Genomic DNA, 27,623 nt, shown 5'->3' with positions numbered 1-27,623 from the left:
TAGATTCAAGCCTTCTTCACCTCATGAATCAGCAAGAACACACCAACAATGACACAATGTTCTCACCTCAATACTAAAACTAGCAGCAATTTCTTACAACTTAGAATCATTCAGCCCCCTAATCTCTTGGATGGGAGATCCTTTTATAGATGATTGCAAGAGGGTGAGTCATCATAGGGGATGATGAATGCCATTCCATTTTTTGAAATTAGTTCCACAAGAGAGGGGAATTGGAGATGGTTTCTTAGTTCCCTTGGTCATCCTTGGGTGAATTCAGAGAGGCAAGTGGCACAAGAGAAGTTTCTAGAAGATTCCATGAGCAATCAACTCACAAATTGTCATGGAATTTTGTCCAACCTTGCCCATCGCATTTACTAAAGGGAAAAAATGTGATGCATCTCACTTAGACAGTGTAGCAGGTGAGATGCATCTCACCCTAACACAGGGCTTTCAGATATGGTTTAGTTTAGGCACTTTCTAGATGATTTCTGAGATGGAACTTTTGGGGAATGAGGCATTCAGATGACTAAGCTTCTTTAGGGTATGAAACAACTCTTTTAGGGGTTGATGAGCCCTAATATCATCGACATATGAGTTTTGGGTTGATGTGCCTAAATTTGTCTATAACAGTTGCCCCCTAAAGCATGAGGTCGTAAATGTTCATGTCGGGTGAAATGCTTTATCATGAGGATCAAAAGTTTCGAACTGGAAGGTGACTTGCATAAATTACAATACAATACATCATGATAATATGATTTTTCATGAATTCGCTGAGGGAGGCATTCCCATGCTCAGCTTTATAAATTTTCATTTCATGTACATAGATCAGATAGTCGTCTGCAGATACAGACTTGTGATTCTATAGATATCGAGTCATAATCCATGATTAGGATGAACATCTGTGTAGAGCCTTTGTACATTTGATTTTTTTGTATCCCTGAATATATCGCAGCTCGGATGGATGAAACTAGATCCGGGGTCTTCAAAATCGTTCAATATTCGCTTGATGAACAAGTCAAACCATGTGAAGAGATGTTTTGAGGTTGAACATGGAAAGACATCGCCCGATTACTAGCCAATGATGTGAGCTGTTAATAGACGTGAGAGGATCACCGATAATGATAATTATCCTCAAGGTACTACAGTACATTTCACGTGGTGTGAATACATGATCCGATGTCGAACACCACACAAAATCTTTCGGTCGAAGGCCATTGATGTCAACCTGTTGCTGGAAGAGAGAAACTTGCCATTGATGTAAACAAGTTTCAAAGCACTAGAAGGGTGTTTCTAAGTCAACTTCTTGGATAATGAGCTGATGTTGACAAGAAGTGACTCATCATAGGAGGGCCTTGATGTATCCCACATCTACGACACGAAATGAAGCAAATGATTTCTGGAGGTGAAAATGAACTAACGACACAAGGTCTAGGAATGAGGAATGGCAGTCATGAAAAATGAAGGTTGGAGGTATTGCAGTGTATGAGACATTAACTGGATGACTTCTCTTGAACATATCGGTGACACTGAGATGAATTGGTAGCGTTAACCCCAAAAGATGGATGGTATGAAAGACCAATGGTATGATGACCAGTGAACGGAATAACCCAACCCAACTCAATCATGGAGATGAAGTGAAAGTGTCATGTTCAAAAGCAACTTGCTACCATAAATTCTTCAAGATTTTTCCCTTTTTTCCCCAGTCATTTCCGACTAGTACCTCTTTATTTTTTATCAAGCTTGAGGAGGATAACATATGCTTGTTCTATAATTCGCCCTTCGGGAAAACCCATCGTTATGTGATGTTTTAACGAGTCTAGCGACAATGAAACTCAGTCTCGTCTTAGATGGACAAGTTTGTCGCTATTATTTTAACAAGTCTAACGACAATGATAACTCGGTCCTTTTCATGTTTAGAGAGTTTGAAAAGGGACGAAAAGAAAAATCCATAAGTTCTCTTTTGTAAATTAATCCCTCAGGTCTGAAAAAGGATAAAATAATACAAGAGGGATGACGTTTCCAATACTTTAACGAGCTGGAAAAGACAAGCGCTCGAAAATATTTTCATGTTTAGAGAGTCTGAAAAGGGTTTAAAGAGGACTCTATAATTTTCTTTTCATTTTTGAATCAAAGCTCAAAAAGAACACAAAAAGCTTGCTTGGCGATCAAATATGTTCAAGTTACCATTAACACATTAGATTCTGTCGACAGTTGTTCAACCTGCTCAAAACTCCATCAAATTGATTAAAAATACATATTTATGGATGAAAAATGAACTAAAACTAACATTTACTTGAAGTACATGGAAAAGTAAACATAAAAAGTAGTTTTAACATTTCATTTTCACCATTTCATTTCAAATATTGGATTTTGGAGCTCTGAAGCGGTTTTTCCCCCCAAATTTCACCAATCGATTGTGAGAGATTCTGTGGATCATTTCCCACGCCGTCAGGACCAGGTAGGAGCTATCCTTATGCTCTTCAATTTTATTCCATATTTTTTCAGTTTTGGGCAAGTTTCCTCATCTTTCTGGGCCTCAGGGGTTTTAAAATTTCGCTCTCCAATCATCGCACTTTACCCCTATTGAAAAGTGTGATGCATACTGTGCTGCCAACAGGCGACCTAATATGCATCTCACCTTGCTCAAGGGCTAGGTGCGATGGGCGCAGAAGGGCAAGTTTGTACAGAGTTAATACATCAAATTTTGAACTGCTTTTTGTGCAAAAAGGATCCTAACTCATCTAATGTTTGTATTTTAGATATTTGTTGGGTCAAGATCGTCGTTTCATGGTGATAACGAGAACATGAAGAGGAGGATATGACTGATTTACATGACCAGGGCACAGTGGATACATTAAGGAACTGTGGTTTACTAAAGTTCTTTCGCTTATCTAGCATGAGACAACAGATAAGTTTGCTGCAGTATCTTCTTCATGCTTGGGATCCTATTGACCAGGTATTCCAATTCAGGGGTAAATACATTCCTTTCACGATAGAGGATATTTATTTTCGGACGGGTTTGTCGAGACGTGGCGCCCCTCTTTCACTATCAGGATTTGCTCGGGTGGGGGGGGGGGGGGAATTAGTGAAAGATTACATTCGTTAGTTCTGCAGGGAAGGATCCCAACCCAGTAGAGATGGTAAGATTGATATCCAGAATGTTATTGATCGACCTTTGAGGACCATTCTTTTTACCCTTTCTAGATTGGCTGACAGTGCGGCCTTACACTTAGCGAACAGCTCCTACATGCAGTATGCTTTGGAATTCCTGGAACCGAAGGTGTTCAACTAGTGTGAGGTGGTACTTCCTATCATGAAATATCAACTGTCCAAAGTAAAGATTGGAAGAACCAATAATTTTGGTTATGGATCCATTTTGACTGCCTTTGCTTTGCAAAGAATCCCACTTATGCAACCTCAGAACATATCACTAGGAGTGCTTGGACCGAGAGAACCATGGATGCAGAGATGGGTGCACCTTATGGCTAGGCATGTTGGCCAGTCACAGGCCTCTTCTCATCTACCTTTTTCAAGTGGTTCGACCGCTAGGAGATGGAATTCGCGAAGTATCCATATGTAGGGATGGATTTCCAAGGCGATCTGGATTTGGCATTACCAGTCGGTGAGCAGTGGAGTGCTATAGGTAAAATGATTTGACCACATCTTTTCTTTGTAGTTTTATATTGTTTTTTTGTTTTTTGATTGTTACCAAGAATGAATAAACTCATGTGTGTGTGTACAGATATCAGACCAATTCGACCAGTGGCATGCCCATGGGAAGTAGATGTTCCAGTGGGGGAAGCTATAGGGAGGGGAGTCCTTAGGGATCTAGACATAGCGAAGACCCTTACACAGTTGCAGGATCAGATAGAGGGATTAACTATTAGCATTCCAGATGTCTGGACTGACGAGTTACCTATGAGGCTACAATGCCATACTACTGGTGTACCAAGTCGTTGGACTAGACTCCTGTGCATGATAGCATAGGCAGTGACCTGTTATCACCAACATCACTAGTCTAGGATGTTTTTCTGCATTCATTTTGAGTTTTTGGGTCAGATGACCAATTTTGTCTTGGATGCAAAAAATTTTGTGAAAACTTATAAACAACTATTTATTTGATTTTGGAGTTTTATTTTGGCTAAGTGATGTAATCTTAAGCAAATGTTGATGTGAAATGCTTTCTTTACATATGTTGCAAATGTCTATTTAACACATAGTTTGCTAATGAATCAGTCAATGTGTTTAAGTGACTGGAAATGTGTTGACATTAAATGAAATCAAAATGTCTTTCCAAAATCCTAACCCTTAGGAACATGCGATGAATAGCTGGGTTCCAGACGGAATAAACACCAGTAAGTTGTAGAATGACAAGTTGTGAATCTAGATTGACAATGATTCGGCGTATGCCATTTGAAATGGCATCAAAGAGGAGTTCAATCAACACGCTATACTCAACGATGTTGTTTGTCTATTGAACAATACATATCCCTTTGAAACTCACTAACTCGCCGCTTGGGGCAAAGATGGTCCAGGCTACAGAAGATAGGTTTTGCGTGCTATGACTAGCCCCATCGGCATACCCAACAAATGGTTCCAAAAATTTTGACATTTGCAACAAATGTAAATTGGATTACCTAACCAACATGATAAATCTAAAAGAAAACACACAAAAATGCAATGAAAGCATATGTACAGTGAGTTTTACTACACTTAATCAAGCATAGTAACATTTGAGATACAACCCGTTTCAGGGCTGTGATAGTGGAATCCCATCATAATCGACTAACTCGTAGGCTCCTTTTGTAAACACACGTTTAACAATATAATGGCTGGTGGGCTCCAGTATTGTAGCAATAATGCTACAACTCCTGGAGCTTCCTTCTCTAATTTTATCAACCCGGTAGTTCGTAACAAACTTGGAAGCGACGGTGCTGTATGCACAAGTACTAGCTCTTGTCGCAGCTGTCACTTGGTCAGCTGGCACAAGTCCGCTAGGGCTCAAGCCAACTTCTATATGTTCTCAGAAGAAGCTTTCTAAATGATGAACGAAGGCTATCTCAAAGGAAATTAACCTACTTTGCAAGAATGAACTGAAAGCCAACCAAACATGGAAACCCTAGTAAACCCTAATCTGACTAGCTTAATCCTTATGATGCAATGGTGGGAATGCAACTTCTAGGAATGATGCCATTACTTCTAGTGAGATGATATGCATGAATTTAAACTAATTTCATTGAAGAGAACACGTTTTTGTATTTTTGCTCAAGTGGGTGGAGTTATTATGATTGTGCTTCTTACTGGGTCTTGACTGTGCAGGGGTAGTTCAAAGGGAGGAAGGCTTGGGAAAGGTCAGGAGGACTCTGAGAGGTTCTAGGGGATCCCTCACATCATTCCACAGAATTCCACAACGTTCAGGTGCTTGGAAACCGTGTTTGCAGGCTTCTACAGGATGTCTGCAGGGGATCCTACAGGAAACTCGGGATTTCTACAGGAAGTCTGCTAACTTCTACAGGATGTCCTACAGTCGGAGTTTTGGGTGATGGAGGAGTGAAGGAGCTGTATGGATGGATGGGTAAGATGAAAGAGGAGCTTGTGATGACCTAAGGACATAAAGATGAGGTGGAGAGAGAGTGGATAGAGCTGGTTGGTCGATAGAAGGGTAGAGTAGTGGAAGGTCAAAAAGATTGAGCAACGTGGACAGTAGAGGGATTGGAAGGCAAATGAGCTGAACAGAGGATGCGTAGGTGGCTTAGGCACGGTTTAGGAGAATAAGAACACGATGAAGTGGTGCTGCGCAGTGTAAATGGAACAAATCACCCTTATCTTGCATGTAAACGAAAGTTCACCAACCTATTCTAACTGTTTTATTAGGAATCAAAGAATCAGCAATGTAAGTTGAAGAGAATTCGTGCATGATGCTGAACCAAAGAGTCATTACTCAAGATATAATCGTATGAACAATTCTCCAATCGAAAACATTACATTAATACTTGCATGCATATGTTAAAACAGTGTTTTTGGCAGTTGGCACGGTCTACACTTCCGGTCCCCAAACAGAGGTGAAAGTGAGCATGCATTCAACCTTTTTGAACTCAACGTAACTTCAATCTCCCTACGCTAATTCTGAACTACTGAAACAACTTCATTCAGGAAACTAACCTACATAACCAAACCGAAACAGTCAACTCAACAAACTGTATTTTTCAAGTGCATGTAAAGGAAAGAAATGCAATGATAAAAGAAAGAAAAGTAACAATACAAAGAAAAGGAGGTCTATTGCTCTCAGGTTGGGCCCTAACCTGAGAGCTATAGCTCCCCTAAGAACTCAGAATCGAATCCAAATCTGCCTGCCTTTTATTAAAAGATCATAATCATGAGTCTAACAACATGCAAAAATTGGCTTACAAAGAGCAAAAACAGAGCTACAGCTCGTAATCCAAAATCTATAACAAAAGTTCAAGAGTCTCATCGAAGGCTATAGCCTCAATATTTATACATGATGAGGGCCAAGCTGGCCTCCTCAATTAGTGGAGCTTGGCTGTCCAACTGAAAGTAAACTGCTGTTCCTGTAGAATCCGTTGGCTGCCTTCTAGCTCGGTGGTGATAGCTGTTGGAGCTCGGAGTTGGGGTGGAGATCACGAGGGAGGTCATTCAAGGCTGTGGACAACCTCCCTATAAACCCGCAATGCCACCTTGGCTGTCTCCTTGTCTTCATTTGCGTGGTCTTTGCTCCATTTAATGTCAAAAAACCTGAAATCATCATGTATTAGCCACATAGGCATAATGACTGCCCTTCTTCCTACAAATAACACGAATATACTAAGAAATGATGCATAAGTGATAAAAAAATGAAGGGTTGAGCAAGGTAAGTAGGCCAAATGAGCCCAAATTGTTACCAAAATTTGGGGCTCATCATCACCCCCCAGCTAAAATATTTGCTCATCCTTGAGCAACTAGTCCAACTCTTCATCATTCATTGCCTTTACTGCTACCCTTACATCCCAAGCCTCTGTAGTAGTGTCCTCCTTGCTGATATGAAACCCAGCCCTTCTGTTTACCTCTTCCCACTGTTCATTATCATCTGTCTCTGTGCTACCTTCCATCAAGCCTAGCAGCAGTGGTGGGCTGAGTTTAAGGCCAATCCAGCTGGCCTGGAGGTTTTGCATGGATTTCTTATAGAGGGCTACCCGTACCAGAGCTTTCCTCATCCGAGTTGGGGTATGGTACTCTCGGATTTTCAGACTGTGTGCCAATGTATTCCATCTGCGTGTGCATGCTTGGACAGCGTTGTCTCCTAACAATCTCTCCATGTCCTCAAAATGAGCTATGGCTTGGGCCTGTTGATCCATATACCTTAATGAAGCTTGAGGGTCAGCGGACAAATGTTGGTGTGCCGAGATTAGTGCAACTGGATCCCCTGGTTCTGGTCTGATGAGCAATGGCTCGTTCAGCTCTCGGTTCATGATTGCTTTGGCTTCTGCTGCTCTTTTGTCCTCATGGTTCAGCCATGAGGCAAATGCCAATAATTGCATATCTCCCAAGGCCGTATTGGGATCCCATGAAACTTCATTAGGCAGGGCCAGATTATGGAGGTAGAACTCCGCCAATTTGGCCCTATCCTCTGATGAGCTAGTACTGCAAACTTCAGTGAATTGCTGCGGGTCTTGGAGCTGAGAGATACCTCTTTGCGCCAAGGTATTGATTTGGAATTGCAGCCATTGGTCTTTCAAGTACAAGCCATAGGATTTGGCTAGCTGTCTGCATTGGATGGCATCCATGGCCCAGCTGGCCATGCAGGCCAATTGTGCATCCTTCTGCTGCAGCTGTTCTCTGAGAGCTTGCACCTCAATTTGTGCTTGCTGTTCTATTTCCTATAGAAGTGTGGTTGGCTCCCCAAGACCGGTGTTCAGTTCCTTTTTGCCTTGCTGTTCCTCTGTGGTGTCCTTGGAGGATGTATCTGTCCCTGCCCTCAGCTCCTGTAGCTGCAATCTTAGCTTCTGGTTTTCTTCCTGTAGAAACACGCGTTGGCAATTTGCCACGTGTTTGGCCATGGAAAATTCACTTCTGGCCTCCTTGAGCTGCTCCTGTAAGGGACCTATGTCCGCCACACCCTTTGACTTGGCTATTTTCATCCACGTGTGTGTACGGACTCTTTCTTCTTCTAATGCAAAAAACAGTGGCACAGTAAATTTCTGAGGTATGATTTTTCCAGCCTCTAAAAAGTTGTAATATGAACTCAGACTTGGCTGAGGGCTGGGCTCTGGTATATGCTCTTTCTCCACTTCCTTTGGTGGCTCTACTTCACCCTCCCTTGGTGGTGATAAGGGTGCTTCTCCTTCCATTTTCTCAGTTTCTTTAAGCCTGGCTAAGGTATCCTGTAGAGCATTTTCAGCATCCTGTAGCCGAGCTTTTTCAGTCAATTGGTCTAATCTTTCTTGCCACGTAGTTTTCTTCGGGCTTCCCCTCTCATAGGTGACTGATATCCTCGAGGGGGACCTTTCCTTGGGTGAATTAGGGGCATCTTCAATGATGATCGGGCTGCTGGATGGAGGATGTGGCTTGCCCGTCTTTATTCTCACACTTCTTCGAGCTTTAAAGTATAGAGGGGTCTCCCTCTTTCTCTTCTCCTTTGGCTTAGGAGGCGTGCTGAGGGCGGCCAGCACAGCTGCTGCCTCCCTTTCACGAATGTCAGCTTTCTTCTCCTTGGGTTTCACTTTTTCGGGGCTTCCTGTAGAAGACCCTGTTTTAGTCAATTTCGGGCTTCCTGTAGAAGACCCTGTTTTAATCAATTTCGGGCTTCCTGTAGAAGACCCTTTTTCAGTAATTTTCGGGCTTCCTGTAGAAGCCGGTTTCGGCTTTCCTGTAGAAACAGGTGTCGCCGCCTTGGTTTACTTTGCTGCATGAGTTTTGCTTTTCAACTTAGTTGCGGTCGCTGTTGAGGCACTCTTGCTAATGTGGACCTTCTCAGCCTTGTCCACTCTGCCTTGCAACCTTTTCTCTCTTGCTGACAAGATGGGTGTGTCATCTTTCTCCTTGTCATCCTTTTTCTCTTGTTTCTTTTCTTGCTTTTTCTTTTGCTCTGTGGTCGGGGTCTTTTGGCCTTTTTCTTTCTTTACTACGGCTACTGACTCTTTCTCCTCACTGCTAGAAGAACCGAGCTCTTCGGTTAGCATCTTTATGTCCCCGTCCTTTGTCAAATTTCTGAAGGCTTCCCATGAGAGAGGAACCTTGTATGTGTGGAGCGCATCCTCCACAAGGAGTTTGATCAGTCCATGGTGGGCTACCTGGTCTGGTATGCCTTCTTTCAACTTAGTTGCACACTCAATCAGAGACTGTAGTAGAAAGTAAGGGAGACTGAGCTTTTTTTCTACAGGTAGCTCCATCTGGTGCCGTAATTCAGTGAGTAACCGAAAATGATACCCGTATACAATGCTAAAACGGCCTTCGCAGGTGATGTACTTCATAATTTGCAGGCTCACTTCATTCCATGGTGGCAGTAAACTGGTCCTACGAACCCCATTTTTGTCTTCTGAGAATTCCTCCTCTGGTGGAAAGAATTCTTTCTTAGCTTGTTGGCTCAATTTCCTTTCTTCTTTATCCCATGGTAATCCCATTGGGAGCTCCGTAACCCGGCTGATGAATTGTGGGGTGAGTTTGAGGCTCAGACCCCTGAAGGTAACGGTGGCCAACGTTTTAGATTTCGGCCTCAGAGCTTGCAAAAACTCTTCTGCCACTTCGTCATCATAGCCCTGCAATTTGTCACAGAAGGATATCCATTGTGCTCGTGTGAAGAGCTCCATTACCTCAGGATTTTCTCTTAACTTCGCTGAATCAGTGGGCTCCCTTCTGATGAACCCACCCGGCATGGTGAAAAACTGCTGCGTTAGATGGGGGTGGCAAATGCGGAAGAAATTCGGTCTACTGGGACAGAGTGTAGGATTACGCCTCTGTCATGCACATAATTCACAAAGCTTACCCCCTGAGAACCTTTAACACAGCCAACTACACTGACATCCTGTAGGACGACAGTTCATGCACGGCAGACAACAATTGCAACAATTTTCTACGACCAGACTGTAGACGACGATTCTGCCACCTTCAAAAACCAATTGCATGGAGAGTTCAGGCTTACCTTTTTAATCCGCCACCTTTTGACGTGAAGAACCCGACTTCCTGTAGAAACAGCTTTCCTGTAGGAGCAGTGCGCGATTTCCGGGGGATACTGCAGTGGGTCTGCGCTCTTGGTGTTGCTTCACAGGCGTTCTGATGGCCAAAGACTCGGAGTATCGAACTGCAGAGGGATCCGGATGATCACTCGAGTCGCAAACGGTGAATGATAAATGCATGGGGGTGATAATCTAGCCGATTAGATTTGAATCAGCGGAATCCATGGCGCGGGGGTGAGCTGTCCCTGCCGGACCGTTGGGCGACGTCACACCATCATTCTTCTGCAAGTTCCCTTACTGCCGCATCATTCCCCGCAGATCCGCCGCCGAGATTCTCGTTAGAACTCGTTTCTCCCCGAGTGGATGGTTCTCACGTGTCCACTGCCCGTTTTTTTCCACAGCCACCATTCACACATCCGGCTTGACCAGCTGACTGGTCGACGTGGCCCATCGATTGACCATACAACCGCTCAACCCATCCATTTCACACTTGCAAACATTTTCAAAGTAAAATTCATGCAATTCAACGGAAGAAAGGGTCGAGACACTTACCTGTGCGGCCACAACACGATTGTTCAGGCTCTTGGACGACGATGAGTGGATTTATTTGCTTCTGGTGGATTTGCACAGGCCCAGAGGTTCATATTCACAGGTCGCTGACGATGGATTTGAGGCTTCAGCTGCATGCGCCCGCGTTTTCCTTGTATATGGTGTGCACTCTAGCGGGCTTAACTGTTACGGGACTCCTACAGGATGTCCTGTAACAGTTTCTTCCTCCTCAGGTGCATGCTGCACGACGAAGGCAATGGCCCCACGATCACGCTCACAGAGCTCATGGATGGCTGGGATGGATATGGTATGACATCTCAGCGTTTTTTCATCTCAAAAATTGCTTTTCTCTTGATAACTCAATGATCTGCTTTGATGGTGCAGGTAACTTCGTTGCATGGCGACAAGGATGGTAGAAAGAGGTGACAGCAGTGTATAAGGGTGCCAACAGTGGCTTGCATGCGTCCAAACCGATCCTTGGTCGTTAGATCTCCTCATAAAATGAATTCTGGCCCGTCCCGAACCTCTACAGGAAGCTTCCTGTAGAAATACAGAACTTCCTGTAGAAAGTTTGCGTTTCCTGTAGAAAGTCTGCACCTTCCTGTAGAAAGTCTGCATCTTCCTGTAGAAAGTCTGCATCTTCCTGTAGAAGACTCAAGCCATGATGAAATTGTGCACATACCTTGGAGAAAATGAGTATTCTTGGAGGAGGTGCTGGTGAGGTCTCCTGGCAACATGATAAGGATCTTTGGCTTTGCATTAAGAGTCCTCCTCTCCTTCATAGAACACCTGCAACCTGCATGCATAAACTTGCTGTCCCTATCTTTTTGCTTATTGTTTTTTTTCTTTTTTTCTTTTCTTTTTTTTCTTTTTTTTCTCTCTTTTTTTTTTTTTTTTTGAAAAATAGCAGGGGGACCTCAATGAGGTTTTCACCCTTGCCATCTGCCTTAAGCGCCTCAGAGAGGTTTTCACTCAAGGATCTTTTCAAATCTCTTTTTTTTTTTTTTTGAAAGATAATAGGGGCGCCTCAATGAGGTTTTCACCCCTACCACCTACCTTGGGAGCCTCAGAAAGGTTTTCACCCAAGGATCTTTATTATTATTATTATTATTATTTTTTTTAGATCTTTCAGGGTATGCCCAAAGCAGAGGCAGAACCCTTCTCTATGACCAACACTGATTTCTCCATAGTTTTGATGAACTCTTGTCTTGAGAGAGGTTTCCTGTAGATCTTCAATCGATGCCCATTGACAAGCATGGGGATGGCTTCCTCATCAATGGTTCGAATAAGAACAGATCCATTGTCATGGCATTTTTCCACTGCATATGGTCCTAGCCATCTGGTTCTCAGCTTCCCCTTGAAATCTTTGTACCTGGAGTCATACAACAAGGACCAATCTCCCGGCTGGAATTGCTTGTCATGGAGGTGTTGGTCATGCCACACCTTTCTCTGAAGTTGAACCACTTCTGAGTGAAGGAGGGCCTGCATCCGGTGCTCGTCCAGTCCATTCAGCTGCAATAACCTTTCTTGTTGTGCATGGCTAAGATCTAGATCTAGCTGAGCTGCCATCCTCAAAGTGTTGTATTCAAACTCAATGGACAGCAAAGCTTTCTTCCCATAGACCAGCTCATAAGGTGTGAAGCCGGTGGTGGTCTTCTAGGTGGTGTTGTAAGCCCATGTGGCCTCAACCAGGCAATCTGCCCAATCTTTCCTACTGCTGCTCACCACCTTAGTCAAAATCCCTTCCAATGCTCTGTTGGTGACTTCCACTTGCCCATTTGCCTGTGGATGATAGCGGGTGGAAGTCCTATGCTTGATTTTGTGGTGAGCTAGTAGGTCTTCAATCAAGTTGGATGTGAATTGGCTCCCTTGATCGGTGACCAGCTCTTTTGGTTAGCCAAATTTGTAGAAGATGTTTTCTCTTAAGAACTCGGCCACCTTCTCTTCTGTTGCTGCCTTGATTGATTTAGTCTCTGCCCACTTTGTCAGGTAGTCAGTGCACACAATGATGTAAGACCTTTGCCTCGAAGGAGGGTTGATTGGACCCACAAAATCCATACCCCACTTCTCAAATCGCTCAAGAGTCACTTGAGGTTGGAGAGGCATCTCATCCCTTGGAGTCGGTTTCCCCATTCTTTGGCATCGGTCACATTGGCTGATATATCTTCTGACATCTTGATGAAGTGTGGGCCAATAGTAGCCTGCCTGCAGGATTTTGAAGGCAGTCCTCTTTGCTGCAAAATGTCCTCCACAAGGCCCATCATGACAGGTGAGGAGGATATCAAAGAATTCCTCCTCCCTTACACAATGCCTTAATATCTGATCAGGGACAAGCTTGAACAGATTGCCCCCGATCCAAGTAAATGAGGCACTTTTTCTGATGATTCTGCTCTTCTCTCTTGAAGATAGGTGCGGAGGGAACTGTGCTGAAACAAGGTAGTTTGCTATATCAGCAAACCATGGAGAGAGTACTGAGATAGAAAACAGATGTTCATCGGGCATCTGGTCATCCACTGTTCCATCCTCATCTGCAGACAAATCCAATCTAGATAAAAAGTCAGCAACAACATTTTCTTTACCTGGTTTGTCAACAAAGGTCAAATCAAACTGCTGCAACAAAAGTAACCATCTAATAATACGAGCATTCACATCTGGTTTATTCATTAAATATCTAATTGCAGCATGATCCGTATGTACAAAGGTTTGATAGCCAGTAATATAATGTCGGAACTTGTTCAATGCATGGACCACAGCCAAGAATTCTTTCTCGGTTACAGTGTAATTCAGCTCGGCTTTGGACAAGTTTTTGCTAACAAAGTAAATGGCATATGGAAGTTTCTGTTCAACTTGTCCTAAAGCTGCCCCTATGGCTTTGTTCGAGGCATCAGTGTGGATGTGGAAAGGTAGGGCCCAGTTTGGGCCTCTCAAGATTGGGGCTGACACCAACTTGTCCTTTAATTCATTCAAAGCCCTCTGACAATCGTCAGTCCATTTAAACTCCACATCTTTTGCCAACAGACCAAACAATGGCGAGGCTAGCTTGTTGAAGTCTTTAATAAATCTCCGGTAATACCCTGCTAATCCTAAGAAACTCCGGACATCCCTTACCTTTTGGGGAGGTGGAACCTTCTTGATGAGAGCAATTTTGTTAGGATCCACTTGTAACCCTTGGCAAGAAATGGTATGGCCTAGCACAGTCCCTTCAGTCATCAGGAATTCACATTTTTCAGGACTAAGGGATAGGTTCATATCAATGAATTTGGTTAGGACCTTTCCTAGATTGGACAATGCTTCCTGGAAGTCGGACCCATAAGGAGTGAAGTCATCCATATATATTTCCACCGCATCATGGACCAACTCCGAGAAGATGCTCAAGACAGCTCTCTGGAAGGTAGCAGGAGCATTGCATAGCCCAAAGGGAAGAACTCGGTAGGAAAAGGTACCCCAAGGACAAGTGAAGGTGGTCTTATCTTGGTCTTCCGGGATGATTTGGATTTGGTTGTACCCGCTAAACCCATCCAGGAAAGAGAAGAACTTCTTTCCTGCCAGTCCATCCAACACTTGATCTATGAAAGGTAGAGGGAAATGGTCTTTCTTGGTAGCTTTGTTCAGCTCTCGGTAGTCCACACAGATTCTCCATTTCCCATTTTTCTTGGGAACCAACACCAGAGGGGACACCCATTCACTATCTGAGATGGGGTAAATAAATCCGGCATCCAACAGTTTTTGCAATTCTTCCTTGACAATGTCCTTAAGGGCTGGATTCATTCTCCTCTGAGGTTGCCTAACCGGTTTACAGCCCTCTTTGATGTATATGTGATGGGTACAGACCGAGGGATGGACTCCTTTCATCTCCTTATAGCTCCAAGCAAAAGCATCTAGGTGACTGGCCAACAGGCTACACAGCTCCTTTTCCTGGGAAGGAGATAGGGAGGAGCTGATCTTTAACGTTCTCTCAGGGCCGAACTCCACATTCTTGACTCTGGGAGTGACAGGGTTGGTGGCACAAAGGTCCACTAAGGTGCTGGCTTGGGCGTCCTCCACCAATTTCTCTAAGGATAGTGCACTGGAAGGTGGATTCTGGATCAAAGTCTCAATCAAGTCATCCTCGGTTGGGGGGTCTCTTCTAGTGGTATCTAGGGTGCACAAAGGTGCTGAGTACACATCATCCTCTTCTCCTTCCTCTAACCACAGTTGTAAGTCATGCTCTAAGGAGGGTTGGGCAGGGGGATATAGGACTAGCTGCTTGGACATAGGACCATTTTTAATGGTCATGTTTCCTGCACGGCAACTGATGTAAGCATCTGCAGTGGCTAACCAAGGCCTTCCCAAAATAAGAGGGTATCTAGTAAGCTTTGCCTTGGGTTGCAGAACCAAGAAATCTGCAGGGTATTCCCAAGAGTCGACAGAGACCAAGACATCCTCCACAATTCCTTCGGGAGTCACAGTGGAGCGATCTGCTAGTTGCAGTACTGTCGAGGTCTTCCTCAAGGAACCCTGAAGATTGAGTTTGAGCATGGTATCCCTGGTCATCACATTAATGGCAGCCCCCAGATCAATCAAGGTGTGAGGTATGATGGTGCCATTGATGTGGACATCTACTACAGGACTCCCAGGATCTAGGTACTTTGGGCAGATGACTTGTCCTAACATAAGGTCAGACAGTTGTCCTAAGACATTGATGGTTGAAGCATCTCTCTTTCGTCTGCCTGGGTGTTTGAAACACTTTTCCTTAACCAGTTTGTTGTATATTGGGACATCCTTGATGGCTTGGAGAAGTGGTATTTTCACACACAACTGCTTGAGTTCTCCCAGAAGCTCATCCTCCTCTGGGTTGGGTTGTGTGGTGGCTGTTAGTCTCTCAGGAAAGGGTGGAATAGCCTTTGGTTCACTTTCCTGTTTGTCCTCCTCGTCCTCTGGGGGAGGAGGTTGGCAATTCGGAAGAGTCTTTCCAGATCGAAGATTGATCTCCTGGATCTCCACAGCATAGGTAGGACATGATGTTTCCCCAGTGTATACCTGTTGGGCCTGTATATTGTTGGGGTTCGGGTTCGGTTGAGCAGGCATTTGAGGTTGCCTTGGAGGAGCAGGAGGTAATGGTTGAGGTTGAACTGGTGGTGGAGGCAAAATGGCGGGAGGAGTGTTGTACTGGGGCCTCCACCCCGACTGAGGTGCATTCCACTGAGGCTGTGGCTGGGCATGTGAATGATATGAATGAGTAGTGGGTTGAGTAGGGTACTGAGGTGGATAAGACCATGGAGGAGGCATAGACCAGGAAGGATGAGCAGGGGGACCCTAGGACGGCATATGAGTCGACTGGTGGGGGCTGTAATAAGCTTGAGGTGCCCCTTGCATCCCCTGCTGGTAAGGTCTAGGTCCTTGTGGCCTCCTTTGGTTGAGGAAATAGAGAGGTTCAGTGGGAGCTTCTGTCCCTTGGTACATAGCTTTAAACCCAGGTAAGGTTGGACATTGATTTGTGGGATGGTCCTCCTCACAAACGAAGCACACTTCAACCGAATGCAATGGGCATTCGTTCTTAGGGTGTCTCCTTGTACATCTAGGGCAGAAGATAGCCAAGGCCCTCTCAGCTTCTTCCTTCTTCTGCTGGATCCTGAATGTGTCTAGTTGCATGGCGATGGTCTGTCTCACCTCACTCTTAAGATCTTCTAATTGATTTGAAAACTCATGCTTGGAGAAAGGAATACCAGCTGAGAGAGGGTTTCCTCTACCTCGTTTCTGGGCTGCCCTAGAGTGGTTTCTGAACACAGTCTTGATGTCCTCATAAGGAAGTTGGTAAATATCTCCCCCAGCTAACATGTGAAGGGTATCTAAGAGGTCTTCAGGGACTCCTCGGAGCAGGACCAACTTGAGGGATTCAGGGTCAAGTGTGCACCTGGCCCGCTTATAGCTAAGTTGGAACCTCTCCTCATAATCCTCTAAGGACTCATCATTTCCCATGGTCATCCGAAAGATTTCTCCCTTGGTTTCCTTGGACCTACAGTAGTCCCGGTACTTGGTATTGAAAGCTTGCTACATCTGAGCCCAAGTGGTGATACTATTCCCAGGTAAGCCCATGAACCAGCGTAATGCTGCATCCTTAAGAGTGGAAGGGAAGAGTTTGAGCTTCCGCTCATCTTCAGTATAGTCATAGGTTCTACAAAGGACAACAAACTCAAACAGGAAGGTATCAGGATCTTCAGTAGTCAGTCCATGGAAGTGAGGCAGAGCGGAGGGACTAATGTTTTTCATTTTCATATCTCCATTGGTTTCTCGGATGGGGAAGGCACCTTCTATTCTCTCATCTTCTCTTCTATTGTCAGCCATAGCTTCAGATGGGATGGTCTCTAATTCTTCTCCTGCTATAGGATCTTCGGATATCTCAGGAGGTTCACCTATAGGTTCTTCTGGATCACTGTCACCGAAGAAGAGAGAAGGGTGACTCAGTGATGTGGTGGGGGTGTTGGGTAGGAATTTGCCTGTTTTATCTCGGTTCCTACGAGGCATGAAATGGAAATACTTTTTGATTGCTTTTGTTTTTTTCTTTGGTACCTGCAAAACTGAAACAGATTGATCTACAACTAACTATCTTGCTGAAATAAAAATGCAGAATTGAAATGAAAGCAGGAAAGGACTAATCTACTTTGCTCAAATGGAATTGCAAGAATGGAAATGCTAGTCTACGCTTGCAGAATTGAAAGGCTAATCTATGCTTGCAAAATTGAAATTGCGGAATTGAAATGCTAATCTATGAAAGCAGGAAATGCCTATGCTACTTTTGCAGAATGGAAATGAAATAAACTACTTGGCAGAAAGCAAGAGTAAGAAAATAGAAGAAAAGCAACAATTACTAATACTCTGATGCTTCCCCAGTAACGGCGCCAAAAAGATGGTGGGCTCCAGTATTGTAGCAATAATGCTACAACTCCTGGAGCTTCCTTCTCTAATTTTATCAACCCGGTAGTTCGTAACAAACTTGGAAGCGACGGTGCTGTATGCACAAGTACTAGCTCTTGTCGCAGCTGTCACTTGGTCAGCTGGCACAAGTCCGCTAGGGCTCAAGCCAACTTCTATATGTTCTCAGAAGAAGCTTTCTAAATGATGAACGAAGGCTATCTCAAAGGAAATTAACCTACTTTGCAAGAATGAACTGAAAGCCAACCAAACATGGAAACCCTAGTAAACCCTAATCTGACTAGCTTAATCCTTATGATGCAATGGTGGGAATGCAACTTCTAGGAATGATGCCATTACTTCTAGTGAGATGAGATGCATGAATTTAAACTACTTTCATTGAAGAGAACACGTTTTTGTATTTTTTCTCAAGTGGGTGGAGTTATTATGATTGTGCTTCTTACTGGGTCTTGACTGTGCAGGGGTAGTTCAAAGGGAGGAAGGCTTGGGAAAGGTCAGGAGGACTCTGAGAGGTTCCAGGGGATCCCTCACATCATTCCACAGCAGTCCACAATGTTCAGGTGCTTGGCAACCGTGTTTGCAGGCTTCTACAGGATGTCTGCAGGGGATCCTACAGGAAACTCGGGATTTCTATAGGAAGTCTGCTAACTTCTACAGGATGTCCTACAGTCGGAGTTTTGGGTGATGGAGGAGTGAAGGAGCTGTATGGATGGATGGGTAAGATGAAAGAGGAGCTTGTGATGACCTAAGGACATAAAGATGAGGTGGAGAGAGAGTGGATAGAGCTGGTTGGTCGATAAAGGGTAGAGTAGTGGAAGGTCAAAAAGATTGAGCAACGTGGACAGTAGAGGGATTGGAAGGCAAATGAGCTGAATATAGGATGCGTAGGTGGCTTAGGCACGGTTTAGGAGAATAAGAACACGATGAAGTGGTGCTGCGCAGTGTAAATGGAACAAATCACCCTTATCTTGCATGTAAACGAAAGTTCACCAACCTATTCTAACTGTTTTATTAGGAATCAAAGAATCAGCAATGTAAGTTGAAGAGAATTCGTGCATGATGCTGAACCAAAGAGTCATTACTCAAGATATAATCGTATGAACAATTCTCCAATCGAAAACATTACATCAATACTTGCATGCATATGTTAAAACACTGTTTTTGGCAGTTGGCACGGTCTACACTTCCGGTCCCCAAACAGAGGTGAAAGTGAGCATGCATTCAACCTTTTTGAACTCAACGTAACTTCAATCTCCCTACGCTAATTCTGAACTACTGAAACAACTTCATTCAGGAAACTAACCTACATAACCAAACCGAAACAGTCAACTCAGCAAACTGTATTTTTCAAGTGCATGTAAAGGAAATAAATGCAATGATAAAAGAAAGACAAGTAACAATACAAAGAAAAGGAGGTCTATTGCTCTCAGGTTGGGCCCTAACCTGAGAGCTATAGCTCCCCTAAGAACTCAAAATCGAATCCAAATCTACCTGCCTTTTATTAAAAGATCATAATCATGAGTCTAACAACATGCCAAAATTGGCTTACAAAGAGCAAAAACAGAGCTACAGCTCGTAATCCAAAATCTATAACAAAAGTTCAAGAGTCTCATCGAAGGCTACAGCCTCAATATTTATACATGATGAGGGCCAAGCTGGCCTCCTTAATTAGTGGAGCTTGGCTGTCCAACTGAAAGTAAACTGCTGTTCCTGTAGAATCCGTTGGCTGCCTTCTAGCTCGGTGGTGATAGCTGTTGGAGCTCGGAGTTGGGGTGGAGATCACGAGGGAGGTCATTCAAGGCTGTGGACAACCTCCCTATAAACCCGCAATGCCACCTTGGCTGTCTCCTTGTCTTCATTTGCGTGGTCTCTGCTCCATTTAATGTCAAAAAACCTGAAATCATCATGTATTAGCCACATAGGCATAATGACTGCCCTTCTTCCTACAAATAACACGAATATACTAAGAAATGATGCATAAGTGATAAAAAAATGAAGGGTTGAGCAAGGTAAGTAGGCCAAATGAGCCCAAATTGTTACCAAAATTTGGGGCTCATCAATGGCCCATCCATAATGGTTCAAATTTCCCCGCTCCTAATTTGTCAGAATCCTGATCGTAAAGCAAGACCAAGTCACCTTCTGAGAAGACACGAGGTTTAACATTTTTGTCATATTGTGCCATGATGCGTTTCTTATTATCTTCGTTAGCCAATGCGGCATCACGATGGGTTTCATCCAGATGGATTAATTCCGAGAAACTAGCTTCTTCTTCAGAAGTTTCGGGTAGCAGGTCGATTACGAGCTTGAGGGATGAGATTTCACACTTAATTGGTAAGACTGCTTCCAGAACATACACCAACTGAAAGGGCATAAATCCGGTCGCATTTCTCACCAAGGTCCGGCATGCCCACAGAGATGAGTACATGATTAAATGCCAATTCTGCTTATGGACTCCAATCATTCTTTGCAGCATGCGCTTAAGGACTTTGTTGATTGCCTCAACTTGCCTGTTAGCCTGCAGATAATATGGAGTATAACTATCATGGGACAGTCCTAACTTGGTAGCTAACTCGATCATCATGTGATTGCGAAAATGCAACCCATGATCTGTGACTATAGCTTGTGGCACACTGAATCTAGAAACCACATTATTGAAAAAAAGAGAGAAACCGTTTCGCCATTGTTGTTCAATGTAGGCATCGCCTTGGCCCATTTGGTAAAGTAGTCGAAATCGACTATAATATACCCATGCCCCCTGGCTGAGGTGGGGTTACATGTTGTTGAGTCTTGAAAATGTCATTCATTTGCATTATACTTTCACTATTATGTCCATTATATCACCTCCATTTCACCTCCATTTCACTACTATGTCACCACATTCATCCCACTTTCATTATCATTGGGCCACCTTTATGTTTTTCCAATATTTGTTATTTCTAAGCCTTTTAAGTGAATTTGTGGTTAAACATTAGAAAATAATGTGCATATGCTTATACCTAACAAATGGGTTGAGATTGTTGACATGTGTAGGTTGAAAGGAGGCTTCTAGAAGACCCTTATGCGGCACTCTAAGGCCAAATTCGAATTTGGTTGGAAAGAATCATGGGATCATGAGGATATGTGTCACATCTCCTAATTGTATTGTAACTCTAAAAAGACATGTGTCTTATCAGTTCCTATTTTGATTAGGACTCTAGAGGTAGAGGGAGAGATTCATGGACTCTCATTAATGAGATGGCTCTCATCTTTTTGTATAAATAGGAGATCTCTCTCCTTCATTTGCTAGTCTTTTCCTTTAGTCTTTTCTTAGTCCTTTTAGTTTGTTAGTCCCATGGCTTTTGAAAGCTTTGGAGAGCTTTGTTGTACTTGGCACTTTTGAAGAAATTGAATAAAGCTTTGATGTTCTCAACATGGAAGGAGATGTGAAGTAGATGTCATGGAGCATATTAGGATGTAAGTAGCTTAGATTTCATTTTGTAAATATTGCTTTGTAGAATGTAAGGTAGATTAGATTTTCATTCATGCAATTTTAATTTATGAAAGTGTGTTTAATTTTGCTTTGATTTCATAGATGGTAGGGGGCCCCTGCCTTGTACAGATGTCTTTGTTGTATTTGCTTTATCTCTAATGGTATTTTCAGTTGTCATATTCATAAGTTGCTGCCTTTATTTTATTTTTTCTAGCTTGATTTCTAAGTTTAGTTTCTCAAGTTGTATGCTAACATATTGATGGTCTCCTTATCATAAGTTGTTCATCTTTAAGAGATCAGAATACTAATAAATCACAGCTTGCTTTGAGTAGTTTTTGACTTATATCACTAACTCTTTCTTCACTTGTTACACATTACAATGTATGTTGGAAGCAGAATGTTGGAGAAAGGCAAAGTGGTGTTATAATTTGTCATCTTAGAGCTTGATTACTTTTTAGACTTATTTCTAACTACTTCTTAATCGTGTTTCACATAGTACTATATGTTGGAAGCAGAGAGTTAGGAAGAGATGATCATTATAATTGGTCTTTAAAGTGGTTTTTCTTACCTTTTTATTGCAGCAGCATGAGTAGTGACTAGTGCCATTAGAAAGTGGTTTTTATGCTTTGCTTTCAGTTTCATTTCAAGTTATTTCTTTCAAGCTCTTTCTTTGCAAGTTTAGAAGGTAGTTAGAAACCACCAGTTACACACACTCACTCATTTAGAAACCACCATACACACACAAATCACTCATTTGTTTATAAAACCATTACTATAAACAAAATAAACTATAAAACAACGAAGTAAGAAAAAGGTTAACTAAGCACATATAGTGCACCACACTTCATCAGTTTACGATACCCGGATTGATAATTTATGTAGAGCATTTTAAGACGTTAAATTGACTAGACACATGTCATGAAATCAATGCCCCATTTCATGAATGGGCCAAAAGCAATGACTGGATGTAGTGGTGCAAGTGGTAATCTGGTTTTACGATCCAAAATCTGACAAGCATGGCACTTTCTGACTGCAAGTATTCAATCTTTGAATATTGTTGTCCAAAAGTAACCAACTCGTAAGATTTTTTGTGCAGTTGCATAACCAGATAAATGCCCCCCACAAGCACCTGAATGACATTCATTCAAAGCTTTTTTAGCCTCCTCATGCGTAAGGCACCTTCGTAAAATCATATCGACACCACGATGATAAAGTGTATCACCAACGATCAGATAATATTTGGCTTGGTATCGAATACGTCGCTGTTCAGAGTGAGAGGTGTTAGGCCTAAAAGCTTGGGTCTGGAGATAGACTAGTATATCCCCATACCATGGATCACTTGACGATATCAGAAACAGAGACTCATCCATGATTGATGCTTCTGATGTTAAATCGTTGGAGGACGAGGGAAGGTCGCAAAGTAGCTCTGCAAAGACGAGAGATTTCTTTGATTTGGATTTGATGAATTCCAGATCAAACTCCTGCAAGATGACTATCCATTTGGAATATTTTCCCCCCAACAATTGACATGACAGGATGTATGTCATAGGGTTGCAATCTGATACAATGGTAGTTTTGCGAAGGAGAATATAATGTCAAAATCTCTGTACAGCTTGAACGGCTGCTAAAGCCAACTTTTCAACGTAAGAGTACTTGCTTTCTATATCATTAAGATTACGACTTAAATAATATATAGGATGTTCAATTCCGTTATCTTCTTGCACTAAAACCATACTAATGGTTGTATCTACAACGATGAGATACAGGTAAAAGTCTTTTTGATAGTTGGGGGCATACATTAATGATGCTTTTATCAGGGAATCTTTGAGAGCATCAAAGGAAGCTTGCGCAACCTGATCCCAATGGAAGGGTACCCCTTTCTTCAAAAGATGTGTATAACCTTTAGCTAGCTCAGCATAATTTGGAATGAACCTCCTCAGAAAGTTTGCCTTCCCTTGAAGTCTCTGGATCTATAATAAATTTGAAGGTGGAGGCATGTCAAGAATTGCCTGAACCTTTATTGGATCAAGTTGAATTTGTCCTTAGAAACCACAAAGCCCAGTAGTTGACCAGAGACAACACAAAACACACATTTGTGTGGATTGAGTCTTATCTTGTAGTGTCGGCAATGCAAAAATATGGCTCTCAAATGCTGTGGATGATCAGTCCGTTTTCACGAATGAGCAGGCAGATCATCAAGATATGGTTGAACTATGTGTTTGATGTCTTGGAAGGCATAATTCATTGCCCTCTAAAATGTTGCTCCTGCATTCTTCAAATGGAAAGGTAATTTACGATATGCAAATGTGCCCCACGGACATATAAATGCAGTTTTTGATTGGTCCTATGGGCGGATATTGATTTGATTGTAGCCGGAAAATCCATCCATGAATGAAAGATTTCACATCTGGCACATTAATCAATAATCTGGTCGATAAGTGTGTAGGATAGTTGTCCTTCAGACATGCTTGATTTAAGTCCCTATAATCGATGCACACTCTTATCATTGCTTGTTTGTTCATCATAGGAACAATATTCAATACCCAATCAGTGAGAGATACACTGTAAATGAAGCCAGACGCAAAAGTTTTTCAACCTCTGCTTTAATGGCAGTGGCTTTCTTTGGATGAACAGGTCGAAGTCGTTGTCATATTGGTTTGACATCAGGATACATCTTGATCTCATGCTCAAAAATGCTTGAGTCAATTCCTGGAATTTCGTCGTAAGACCATGCAAAGACATCTCTGAATTCGCGAAAAAGAGCACAGTAATTATCTAGTTCTGATGGAGAACAAGATTTTCCGACGTGAATATTTTCTACAACATTGGGTTTGGTCGAAATATTTATGGAGATAGTTTCTTCAATGTTAGACAAATTTTTCTCAGAATCGACTGTATTTACAGAATTCAATAAAAATTCAACGATTGAAGGGTGGTTGAGTTCTTTTGAATAATCTTCATTGTTATCTCGAAGGTGGGAACGATGATGATAATCTTTCTACGATGTCTCTCCTATCATCATTGATTGGATGATTCCTTTGGCTGATCCCGTAACTCCTCCCTGTACTTAACATGTTTGGAGAGTACCTACACAGCTACAGAAACAAAGACCTGTCAAAGCATAATGATCCATCATAGCATAAACATCATAGAATCAGAAATATGATAAACAAATGAATGCATTTACAGTTAACACAATCAATTGGGAAAAATCTTGTAGAACTTTATTAATATCAAGGAGAATTACAACCCATAAGAAGTCTGATCTAGCGCCATCCTCCCAGCTTCAAGCCTTCTTCACCTCATGAATCAGCAAGAATGCACCAATAATGACACAATGTTCTCACCTCAATACTAAAACTAGCAGCACTTTCTTACAACTTAGAATCATTCAGCCCCCTGATCTCTTGGATGGGAGATCCTTTTATAGATGATTGCAAGAGGGTGAGTAATCAATGGGTATGATGAATGCCATTTCATTTTCTGAAATTAGTTCCACAAGAGAGGGGAATTGGAGATGGTTTCCTAGTTCCCTTGGTCATCCTTGGGCGAATTCAGAGAGGCAAGTGGCACAGGAGAAGTTTCTAGAAGATTCCATGAGCAATCAACTCACAAACTGTCCCAGAATTTTGTCCAACCTCACCCATCGCACTTACTAAAGGGCCAAGCTGCGATGCATCTCACTTAGACAGTGTAGCAGGTGAGATGCATCTCACCCTAACACAGGGCTTTCAGATATGGTTCAGTTTAGGCACTTTCTAGATGATTTCTGAGATGGAACTTTTGGGGAATGAGGCATTCAGATGACTAAGCTTCTTTAGGGTATGAAACAATTCTTTTAGGGGTTGTGTTGTGGGGAAAAATGCCTATGCAGGACGATCCTATCCACCTAAGGTGTGACAGTGCCTTAGCAACAAACGAGTACAGCTATACTAGTTTCTTCCTTTATGAAATATGAAAGAAGAGAGATCAATAGACTTACCGGTGTCTTCCGTTTGTCCCTCGATCCAGATCCTCTTCCCTTTGGGTGTTCACAACTACTTGCCTCCTCGCTCGCCCAAGAGAACAACTACTTGATTCCTGCGAGATCACAAGAGAACAACTACTTGCGACAAGAGAAGAACACAACACAAAGGCAAATATACATATTCATAAATGATTCAGGATTAGAAACAAATCAAATACACTAATGCAATCATACATCAAGAAAACATCAGCATATAGGAGAAACCAAGACAGCTTTATTGATGAATAACAAGGTTCAGGAAGAGATACAATCCAGAGGGCTCCAATCCAGCATCTCCTTCCCAGCAAATGGAATTCCTATCTTCAGCCCCTTCAAAGGATTAAGCACCCAATAGTTCCAGTCTCAAACCAACAACAATTCTTTGCAATAACAAAATTCCAGCCTCCAGATCTCATGGAGGAGAGATCCATATATAGATGTTTGGAGAGAGGATGAGTCAGCTTGAGATCTGACTAGTGTCCTCTCCCTCTCTCAGTTCTTGAGTCCACTTGGAGGTTCTTGCTTCCACTTGGAGATTTGGAACCTCTTACTCATCACCAGTCGAATTCCCTGAGGCAAGTGTCATTTTGGAAGCTTCCTGAGCATTGACACCTTGAGGAATGAGTCTGCCACATGTCCAAACTCGCTCAACGCAGGTAACTAGTGTTGGAGTTGACATTCAACGCAGGTAGACAGTGGAGCCACTGACATTCAGCGCAGATGGTCAATGGAGCAGTTGATATGATCCTGAATTGACTTGTTTTTGAGCAGTTTCAGGTGGAGAACTTCTGTGAATTGCTGTGGTTTGTTAGCCTTGTTCCTCTAGGGGTAGGAACAACATGTTTAGGGACTTTGGATCCCTTAGATTATGGACATTTCATGCTCAATGCTGTAAGGCACAAAAATGTCTATAACAGTTGCCCCCTAAAGTATGAGGTTGTTTATCGGGTGAAATGCTTTATCAGGGGGATCCGAAGTTCATCCAATGCTGGGAGGAGACCTGTAATACAATACAATACAATACATTATTTTTCATACTGCTTTCATGATCTAGCTGAGGCGGGCATTCCCATGCTCAGCTTTATAAATTCATTTTTCTGTACATAGAACAGACAATCGTCTGATGATAGACTGATAATTTTGATGAAATTATCATCCTTTGAGTAGGATGATTATCTGCTGCAATGATGTACATGTCAATGTCTTTATCTTTCCTGAATATATATCGCAGCCCGGATGGATGAAACTAGATCCGGGGTCTTCAAACTCGTTCGATCTTCACTCTAAGTACAAGTCGATCCATGTGAGAATTGTTCTGAAGTTGAACATGGAAAGACATCGCTTGATTACCGATCAATGAGGTAAACCGTTATCAAGCGCGAGAGGAATCACCGATAATGATAATGACCCTCAAGGTACTGCAGTACAATTCACATGGTGTGAATAAAGGACTTGGCGTCGAACACCACACAAAATCTTTCGGTCGAAGGTCATTGATGTATACCTGTCGCCGGAAGTGAGAAACTTGCCATTGTGGCATGCAAGCTTCAAAGTACTGAAGGGGCTGTTCCTAGATCAACTTCTTGAATAATGAGCTGATGTCGACAAGAAGTGATCTGTCAAAGAAGGGCCTTAATGAATCCCACATCAGTGACACAGAACGGAGCTAATGATTTTAATGGAGGTGAAAACGATCTGTGACATATGATTCAGGGTGGCGGTCATGAACGGATGAAGGATAATGTATGGCAGTGGATGGGACACGATTGACTCTTTCTGAACGACTTCTCTTGAACATATGGCGACACTGATGCGATGGATCGGTAGCATTACCCCAAATATGGATGGTATGGCGAGACCATGGTGATGTGACCGGTGAATGAAACAACCCAACCCGATTGTGGTACGGAGGAAAAGTGTCATGTTCAAGAGCGACTTGCTACCATCAAAGTTTTCTTTAGTTTCTCCCAATTTTTCCCCAGTCATTGCTGACCAGTACCTCTTTATTTTTGTTAAGCTTGAGGAGGATAACATATGCTTGTTCTATAACCTGCCCTTCGGGCAAGCCCATCGCTATGTTTTAACGAGCCTAGCGATAGGGAAACTCGTTCTCGTCTAAAGACAAGTTTGTCGCTATTTAATGATTTTAACGAGTCTAACGACAAGGATAACTCGGTCCTTTTCATTTTTAGAGAGTCTGAAAAGATACATAAAGCCAACTCCAAAATTCCTTTTTCGCCATCTAATCCCTTAAGTCCGAAAAAGTATAAAACAATACAGAAGGGATGAGTTTTCGATAGTTTTAACGAGCCGAACAAAACAAGCGCTCGATCTTTTTGTGCAATAATCCCTCAGGTCCAAAAAGATTAAAATCTAGAGGAGGGATAGCTCTTCCGGTCGCTTTAACGAGCTGGAAGGCTAAAACTCGGCAATCTTTTCATATTTTACGAGTCAGTTGAAAAGAGCTTAAAGAAGACTCGTCTTTTGAGGAACGAGTGATAAACAGGGATAGCTGCTG

Source organism: Pinus tabuliformis, chromosome Q (genome assembly GCF_031772625.1).
Source record: "Pinus tabuliformis cultivar Carrire ecotype Pingquan chromosome Q, CPIR1, whole genome shotgun sequence".
Classification (NCBI taxonomy): Eukaryota; Viridiplantae; Streptophyta; class Pinopsida; order Pinales; family Pinaceae; genus Pinus; species Pinus tabuliformis.
Note: the sequence above shows the minus strand (reverse complement) of the source record.